At 44.8% G+C, this 8,442-nt stretch overlaps 1 long non-coding RNA gene across 1 annotated transcript; it reads right to left on the reverse strand.

Annotated features, from left to right (window-relative positions):
- Window positions 1–1,052: 1,052 nt before the first annotated feature.
- On the reverse strand, window positions 1,053–7,883 carry LOC133239293 (uncharacterized). Its single transcript, XR_009733786.1, has 2 exons — window positions 4,140–7,883; window positions 1,053–1,975 (listed from the first exon to the last, which is right to left on the reverse strand). It is a non-coding gene; the product is annotated as an uncharacterized LOC133239293 (long non-coding RNA).
- Window positions 7,884–8,442: the final 559 nt, after the last annotated feature.

Consider the following 8,442-nt stretch of genomic DNA (forward strand, 5'->3'; position numbering starts at 1 on the left):
GAATTTGGCACCATTTGCTTTCCCTGTCATAATGTCTGTCTCCCCAACAATGCTAGGATATGGTTAGCTTTTTTCCCACAATGGAAATCCCTGAGCCCACATGTTGATCCACATGTTGGCATGATGACGACTGGGGGTACAATGGCAGTGACTGAGTTGGTTCCCACTCGTTTCCTTGCACTGTCCTGGCTCACATCTCCCTTTGACCTCAGGACTCTCAGCAGACACTACTTTACCTTCTACCATCTTTGAAGAACATCTCCTTACTGGGAATGGAGGATAAACACCTTCCAGGAGGTAGATATGGGTTACCGCATTTCTTTAAGAAAGAATTTTCTAATCATCAGAGCTGCCTGAAACCAAAAAGCTTATCTCAGGAAGAAGCAAGTCTCCTACCCTGAAGGAGTTCAAGCAGAAGATCCTCAAAATGAGACTACTATGGGAGCAGTGAAATCCTTGGCCTCTAGTATCATTTGTAGGCCCAAGGCCCTAAGAAGTTTCTCCCCAGAGGAGGATGATTTCAGGCACTTTCAAGAGGGTTATTTTGACTGAGGAAGTTAAAAAATGATTGAAGACGGACTCTGATCTCTTATTATGGGAAGGGGCATTGAGGACAGAGACTTCCCTCCTCAAAAGGTGTCTCCACAGCTGTTCCAGCCTTATCCAAGGATCTCCTTTCCCCTACTGCCAAGCCCATGGACTCTCCAGGGGATACACATCTTCTCACTGTCTTCTCAAAGATGAACATGGATCCAGCAAGGAGCTGGCAAAGGGAGGAAGATGACAGTTTGTAGATATAGAACATTTGATGATATTCAAGCTATATCAAGTTATAGCACATTTGACGATATATTGTCAGCCCCAACACCTTTGATGTGGAGGTTTAATCCTGGGCGGTCCCTAAGGGGATTGGCACCTCACTCATTGCTATGCCCCCTGTGTTGAGTGCAGAGACTGGTGAACAGAAGGCACATAGGAAGCTTCTTTTTCTTCTTTCACCTTTCCTTCCTACACAGGAAATACAGAGAAGAAAGACAAAAATAATGCCCATATAAGTTAGACAACCCCAGTTGCTTTTTGAATGACCATTCACCAGACAACTCTTTCTGCCTGTAAATAAACATAGACACAGGTGCATAATATGACACAAACAGGATCAAATTCTATGTTCTGTTCTGTAATCTTCTCTTACATAAAAATATATGATAGATGCCATTCTGTTTCAATGAATATAGAGCTATGTGATTGTTGGCATAACTGAAGTATATTCCACTGTATGATGTATTGAGTCAGTCTTCTGTTGATCCACATTTAGGATATTTCTAGTTTTGCACTGTTTTAAACACACTTGAGATGAATATATTTGTGGACAGATCTTTTCACATTTGTACGATTATCCCCTTAGGGCAAGTTCTTAGAAACAAAAGTATTGGATCGAAAAAATACACATTTTACATTTGGGTATATATTGTCAAACTACCTTCTCAAAAGGTTGTACCACTCTATATTCTTACCATAAGAGGGTATCATCAGTCCTTTACCATTTGCTTAAATAAAAGGGCTCTTTCTTCAAAGGCAAAACAACAACAAAACCCCTAATTCTTCAGACCACTTTGTATGCGTGTGTGTGTGTGTGTGTGTGTGTGATTAAGAAGGTTTAAGTAAACCTTCTATACAAATGTGGTTGTGTATCTGTATGTGTTCTATATACAATCACTACCTCATAAGCTGAAGTCCTACATGAAAAGTTCTCTACCAAATCTTTCTCTGCCTCCTCAGTGCAGGGATGAGGTCTGTTGCAGCTTTCCTGGCCCCAAGAATGTGCATTCATTGTCAGTCTTGCTGCTGTTCTTGCAGTCCCCTGGCCAAGGTTGTTAGGAAGAGAGTAGGAGGGAGGCTCGGCTGGGTTTGCTCATGGTGGGACTTCCAGTGTTAATTCACCACAGCTGTGGAGCATAAAACTGGGTCTCCAGCTCTGTGTGGGGGAAACAGTGAAGAGATTATCCCAAATCAATACATCTGAGTCAGCTGTAGATCATTCCAGGGGGCTCCATAGGTTAGGGAAAGGGGAGGATGATGCGGTTCAGGGTCTTCCTACTTGTGGTGCCTACTTTACAGATCTCTCCACCATCCCTCTCTCCATATCAGCCCATGGTCAGTCTCCGTCTCATATATATCACCCCTACACTCGCATATTCACATATAGTCCACAACCCATATACTTCCCTTAAAATTGTACTCACATTCTCACAAAATTTGACTATAATAATTTTCATACCATTACACCCACATCCTCGCATACAATACATTCATAGAACTTGACGCTTAAACACACCCACTTACATAAACACACCCAGTCACCCAATATTCACTCCCCCACAGCCTCACACTGTCATGCTTTGTCCTAAGGAAACCTAGTCACATGTCCCTCCTAGTTATTGTCATTTATATTATTGCAACCACAACTCCATACCCTATATCTCCACCCAACACTCCCCTTTCACACTCTCTCAGAGTCCCACAAAATTCACAGTCATACTCTTAGATCTTACTCAAAGTCTCTTGAACACATCCAGTTACCAGTCTTAGAATGTCTTAGCTCTTCCAGTCTACCCATCTTATTTTACAGAAGGGTTAACTGAAACTCTGAGAAGAAAAACTTGACTAAGGTCACACAATTAGTTAATGGAAAATCTGGGGTGTCAATTCCAATCTCATGACTCCCACACTAGTGCTCTTTCTCCAATGCTTGCCCTTCCCCGATTGTCTCCCTTCCAATCCCCTATGTCAGTCCCCAACACTGACTCTCAGTTCAGTTCAGTTGCTCATTCGTCTCCAACTCTTTGCGACCCCATGGACTGCAGCATGCCAGGCCTCCCTGTCCATCACCAACTCCTGGAGTTTACTCAAAATTATGTCTATTGAGTCAGTGATGCCATCCAACCATCTCATCCTCTGTTGTCCCCTTCTCCTCCTGCCTTCAATCTTTCCCAGCATCAGGGTCTTTTCAAATGAGTCAGTTCTTCGCATCAGGTGGCCGAAGTATTGGAGTTTCAGCTCCACCATCAGTCCTTCCAATGAGTATTCAGGACTGATTTCCTTTAGAATGGACTGGTTGGATCTCCTTGCAGTTCAAGGGACTCTCAAGCGTCTTCACCAAAACCACAGTTCAAAAGTGTCAATTCTTAGGCACTCAGCTTTCTTTATAGTCCAACTCTCACATCCATACATGACTAGTGGAAAAACCATAGCTTTGACTAGATGGACCGACATTCAAATAAAACAGACGGCTCTTAAAGAGGCAGGCAGCCAGGTGAATGGAACAAGTATGAATCTGGAATACAAAGAAGCCTGAATTGGAATATCAAATACCTTATGGGGTGATGACAGGGTTCAGAGAGAATGTATGTAAAGCACCTAGCACAGAGTAATAACTGCTAACATTTATTGGACACTTACTATGTGCTAGGCACTATGCCAAGCACTTTATGCATTATCTCATTTAATTTTTACAGTCTCTTTAAGTGTGATTATCTCTTTATCACAGAAAAGGGAAGTGAGGCCTGGAGAGGTTAAATTGCTTGCCCAAGGTCACTCAACTAGTGGGTTTTGAGAAAATCCCCTCTCTGACTCCAAGTCTGGCTTCCATGAATTATATTGTGCTTCTTTCTTTGATAACAAAGGTCTATTTTTTTTTTAACTGAATTCTTGTTCTGCCCCAGATGCTGTGCTATATATACATAGTTTCTAGGTATCTTTATAGATGAGAGAGACTGGGGCCTGGCAGGTGCTCAAGATGACTTTATCATTATGGAGAGAAAGATTCCAGCTTCCAAATCAAATTTAGATCTGTTTTGTCACCAAATAAATTCTTCAGATCATATCATCTTTAGTGGATTTGATCATCCCCATTGATTCATTCATTTCAAATCAACTCTCTTTTCTTGCTAATCTGTAATCCCCTGTATCTTCCACCCCAGGGCATCACAGGAAGAGGGGTGCTGCTATGACTACATACACAGTTCCTTACTTCCACCCACTAGATGAAGTCATACTCAGGCACAAGTCTTGCATACACTATTAAGGCTACTGTGGTTTAAGCAATTACCAAGAACACTAGGAAGTAGAGTGAAAAATACCTGGGTTCCAGTTCCATCCCTTAGTATAAGACCACAGGAAAATTACTTTCTCTGCCTCAGTTCCTTGCATCTGCGATACTGGAATAGCAAGTCTTCCCTCCCAGGATTGTTCTGAGTTTAAAGTGCTGTAAGATATTATTATAGAAAATCTGGCATACAGTTGGCACTTAAAATTTGCTGCACAGAGATCTCACACACAAAGAAACAATACCAACACTTATGTCAACCCGAGCAGAGATGACCACACAAACTTGTAGACAGACTTGTATAACACACCAAGCTGTAGACCTGCTCAGATCTGCTGATGGTGAGCTGCCAGAGTGGTTGAGAGAAGGGACTCTTAAGTAATCTTGGGCAGGTCACTTAACAGTTCTTTTTAACCAAAAATTTAACAGTTAAAGAGGTTTTCTTGCTTTTCCTTCCCAGAAAGAGTTAACACACACACACACACACACACACACACAATGTCATTATCATATCTAAGAAAATTGGCAATAATTCCATAAATCATCAAATACTCAGTCCATATTCAAATATTTCATTTTTTTTTACATTTAGCTTGTTAAGTAAGGAACTAAACAAGGTCCACCCACAATGTATTTGATTATTATCTCTCTCTTTCCCTTTTCTTTGAAGAACCTCAGTCATTTGCCCAGAAGAACATCTTAAGTTAAGAAAAAAATTTCAGATTTTTCAAGCTTATTTTTAATGCACAAGTATTACATGAACATATTTTGGGTTATTAAAAGAAAAAATAATGGAAGAAATCAGACATGACAGATAGAGTGAAATTCCCCCCTAACCATCCCCAACTCCAGCTCTTTAACCTGTAGAAGTCTCGGTTTTCTCATCTTTAAAATGGGAAAATCTTTCTTTTTAAGGTTGCTGTGAGTATTAAATTATACAGAGCTTGGAAGCCCTTAGCTCAGTGCCTGGCTCCTGGTAATCTTTCAGTAACACTCGCCTATAATGATTTTTAGTCATTGTTAATATCCCGGCAAACGCAGGAGAGACACCCAGCACTGCGTGCGATCAGCACCCTGGACAGAGGTGGCGGCGGCCAGCGCCCTCCCAGCCCAGCCTCTACCACCGCCTGCTAGAGGATCTGTAAATAAAGCCGCCTGGCTTCCGGCCGGCCCCGCACGCCACGCCGGTGAAGGGGAAAGAAATCCGGGATTTTCCAAGCCGCCTGCTTCGGCAATGGGTCTGGCAGAGACAATTACCCGGATACGCTCCGGCTGGCCTCCCCGAGACCCCGGGTCATTTCAGACTGGGCCCCTGTCCTTGATCAGGAAGCAGGGCCAGGCGGGGGTTAGAACCAATGACTCAGTCTCCAGAGTTGCAGAATAGCCACAAGGGGAGGATCACGGAAATCGCCACGGGAGGCCCCTAGGAGATCTTTGCCCGCCACACGGCCCCAGCAGGGGCCCACCCCAGCCCCCTGTTGTCCTTGGGAGTTGTTGGGGGTGGGTACTGGGATGGGGAGAGCGACCTCCGGAAGCCGGCCCAGGGCACAATTAGCAGGGAGCGGAGACGCCCGCGAAGGCTGATTTAATTAGGTGACACGGTGCCAGGCAGGGATGCGGGGGAGGAGGGGGCAGTAGGGGAGAGCAGGGTCAAAACATTTTGTAAAAATCTGTTTCACAAACGCTGCTGCTCCCCTCGGGGCAGAGAGAGATTACAGAGTCTTTGGTGTCGATCAAGGCTGGAAAGAGGCGGCCAGGAGCGTGGGGGCATTGCCTCCTCCTCAGACTATCCCTTTTGTCCAGCCCCCAAAACAGTCCCAGGAGGCAACAAATCCGCTGGGTTGTGGGGCACCAAGGGTGAGGGGTGACTTGAGAAGAAGGCCCCTATAAGTAGGAATGAAGTGCTATGGGTCTAATGCACACTCCCCTCCAATGCTCACATGAACATCAGCAGTAGTTGCAGGAAGCATCTACTATCCAAATAAAGATATCGTCTGATGAGCAGGTACTCTGCCTTTCCTAGCTGTCTGATCTTGGTTATTTATACTCTGTGCCTCAGTTTACTCATGTCCAAAAGAGTAAGAACCCTTCTAGAATTGATGTGAGAAGTAAAGGATTAAACATGTAATAGTAAGCACTCAATAACGTATTATTATTACTACCACCACTACTGTTACTGCTACTACTACTATTGTTTTATTACTCTTAGGTGCCAGGGCAGTTGTATGATATCCTGTGTCCCTAATCCTGCAATGACTATATGCCATAGCTATGATTATCCCCATTTTACAGATGTGGAAAGTGATACTCAGTTTAAGTAACTTGCTATGCCACTGACCTGATCGGGGACAGATCTAGGAATTGAATTCAGGACTATGGTATTAAAGCCTGTACCTTTTCACCATCCCATTGCGGAGCTGCCTCAGTCCCCTACCTGTGATTTTTTATCTCAGTTGACCTCACTGGACCCACCAATATAACCATGCATGCCTTGCCTCACCCTCCCTGGCACAACCAAGCCCATATCCAATAACCACATCTTTGTGTGGTGATGAGTAAAAGGAAGCATACAACACACACACACACACACACACATGCACATGTTGCCAGAGACAGTCATACATGATCACCCTCCCAGGTGGTGATCAGAAAGATACTCCCATAGTCACTTCACTCAGAAGTGAAGCAATACTCACAGAGGTACCTACCTGGCACTGATCACATACAGAGTACCCCATCACAAGAGAAAAGGAACTACTGCCTAGAGAAAGAGTTACATCCAGCATCACAGGAGAGATAAAGTAATGTACAAAATAAACAAAGTATGTAGATTTTCACATACAAATCAACCAAAATAGAAAGACATGAACAATTACATACATCATCACCTACACAGGAAGATAGTTTTTTGCAAGACACCATTTATACTAATATACACAAAAATACATGGTTACAATATACCCACTACCACACAGTCACACCATCTATAGAGCTGTATAGCTATAGCTATACACCCACTATAACATACACAGTACACTCATACCTGAGAGACGTAGCCAGACATAGTATGACACAGAAAGAAAATCAATCATAACCCAGTTCATATAGACATACTCCTCAAACATACCTACACAGATCAGTAATGACACTAATCTCACAGGCACACACACACGCTTGCTCACAAACATACACACACACTGAGTGTCTTCCCAAATCCTCTGGCCAGCTGGCTTCAAGCCAAGACTTTCCTGCCTCCTAAAGTCTTCAGGGCTTGGGGGTCAGTTGATTCCCTTTCTCTCCCTTCTCCCAGCTGAGCCCAGGACAGCAGGGACAAAGTCCTCCAGCACATAAGGGGAGGGTGTTTCTGGACAGCCAGTCTTGAGGATACATTGTCCAACGCCATATCCATTCCAAGCAGGGGACAATCTCTGGGTCTTGGGGGCAGTTCTCCCATCTCCTAAATTCATCCTACCACCATCCCAGCCTCAGGCCCCCAGCATCAGCTTTAGGGAAAGGGTAAATGGATTAATCCGTGACCTCCTTCCCTGGGGAAAAAGGACTCACTCCTCAAGTCTCTCCCCCACCTGTTGTCACCTACCTGTGCCAGGTGTTCAGTCTCAGCAGCTCAGAGCTCCAGCCTGGGCAAGGTCCCGAAGGCAAGTGGGTGGAGCCTGGTTCCATCCTCTGCATGCCCCCCACCTCCCCCACCCCGTTCTGGTTCCCTCTGCAGCTGCCCCCTCCAGCTCTAGGCCCCCTGGGCAGCCCCCTCCTTCCTGCCGCCTGCTCACCCAGTGCTGCATCTCTCCTCTGAAAACCAGACTAGGGACTGGGGGGAGGGGGAAACATCCCAGGAGAGGAAGTGGCATCTGACGGCCCCAGCACCAAACCTGGGGGGCTGCAGAGGGGAGGGAGGAGCAGGGAAGCTTCTCATTGTGTGAGGGAAATTTTATTTTTAACAGATGCTAAGGCAGATGGCGCAGAATTAACAGAAAATGGGAGAGGAAAGAGAGGAAGAACATTACTGACTCCGGAGAGAGTGGACATTAAAAAAATAAAGAATAAGGGAATGAAAACAAGTTTAAGTGCTCTCTCCGGGGGGGTGGGGGGAGGGGAGGGGAGTTGAGAGGCAGAGAGGGACGGAGCAGCGTGGTGATAACCAGAGGCGTGAAATTACAAAAGTAAAATTTGTGGGACTCGGGAGGGGCTGAGAAGGCCCCAGTTTCATTGCAAAACTCACTCAGAAATTACTGATGTGATGTTTGAGCTTTTATCATTAATAATAATCGAGAGGGGAGAAGAAGACAAAAGGACTCAGGGGCTTGGGGTGGGGGTAGTTT

The sequence above is a fragment of the Bos javanicus genome, chromosome 26, assembly GCF_032452875.1.
Source record: "Bos javanicus breed banteng chromosome 26, ARS-OSU_banteng_1.0, whole genome shotgun sequence".
Classification (NCBI taxonomy): domain Eukaryota; kingdom Metazoa; phylum Chordata; class Mammalia; order Artiodactyla; family Bovidae; genus Bos; species Bos javanicus.